The sequence below is a fragment of the Cebus imitator genome, unplaced genomic scaffold (assembly GCF_001604975.1).
Source record: "Cebus imitator isolate Cc_AM_T3 unplaced genomic scaffold, Cebus_imitator-1.0 Scaffold303, whole genome shotgun sequence".
In the NCBI taxonomy this organism is placed as follows: Eukaryota; Metazoa; Chordata; class Mammalia; order Primates; family Cebidae; genus Cebus; species Cebus imitator.
In genome coordinates this window covers 317,821-319,108 of record NW_016107618.1, presented here as the reverse complement: position 1 = coordinate 319,108, position 1,288 = coordinate 317,821, and positions in this window count along the sequence as shown.

The following is a 1,288-nucleotide window of genomic DNA, read 5'->3' as shown; positions in this document are numbered from 1 at the left end:
TGGGTTAGTTCCAGGTCTTTAGCAACCTTTGTTTAAGGTTTTTTTCATTTACTTAACATAGAGTGGTTGAGCATCTCTTCTATGCCAGGCACTGTGCTGGATTCTGGGAATGGAGTTACAATGGTAAAAGAGATACAGCCCTTCCCCAAAGGAAACATGAAATACAGTGTGGGATATAGACCACTAATCAGATAACTATAATATGTTGTATTCTGATGGGGGCATGCAGGGTGTGATGGGAATATGGGCAGTGAGGGTGGGACATATACCCAGATTTAGGAAGAGTGAGGAATGCTTCTTGGAGGAAGTATTGAATAAACTGGGACCTAAAGTATTAGTGTGAATTAACTAGTTGAGGAGAGGGTCAAGGAACAAGGGAAAAGAAAGTAGAGTGTTTCAGGCAGAGAGCTGTGTGAACAGCATGAGCAAAATCCTGGAGGTGAGAGAAAGAAAGGCTGAGACATCGAAAGAAACCTGTTTTCTATCTTTTGTGAAATTTAGCCCTTAGAATAGTGGCTGGCACAGAGTAAGTGCTGAGAAATATCAGAAATTATTACTGTGCCTAGAGCATAGAATTGAAGGTGAGTGGGGAAGAAAAGGCTACACAAGTAAGCAGAAGCCAAATTACAAAGTCCTATAAACTATGATACTAAGCATTTAGACTTAATCTAAGTCACTGGCAAACCACTCATAGATTTTAAATAGTGGAATGAACTTCGTGCATTTTAGAAGGATGGGCTGAGACTAGCAGCAGGGAGATGAGGCAGGAGACTACTGTAATCATAGTCTCAATGTGTTAGAGACAGTGGCAGTAGAGAAACACAGATGGACTTCAGAACTATTTAGAAGGTAGAAAATCAGTTTCCTATGACTACCATAACAGATTACTACAAACTTCATGTCTTAGAATTTATTCTTACAGTTGTGGAGGCCAGAAGTCTGAAATCAGGGTGTCAGCAGAGTTGGAAATACTTGTTCTTTGGCCTGTAGCAGCGTCACTCCAGTCTCTCTCTCCAGCTTTATAGGGATCTCCACGTGGCATTCTCCCCATGTCTGTGTCTCACATTGCCCTCTCCTTTCTTGTTTAAGGACACCAGTCATTGGATTTGGGACCCTCCCTAAACCAGGATAATCACCTCTCAAGATCCTGAATCACATCTACAAAGACCCTCCTTCCTAGTAAGATCACATTCACAAGCAGTGGGGGCTGGGACTTTGACATATCTTCTTGGGGGGATACAATTTATCTCACAGCAATATAATTTTTTTTTTTTTTTTTTTTTTTTTT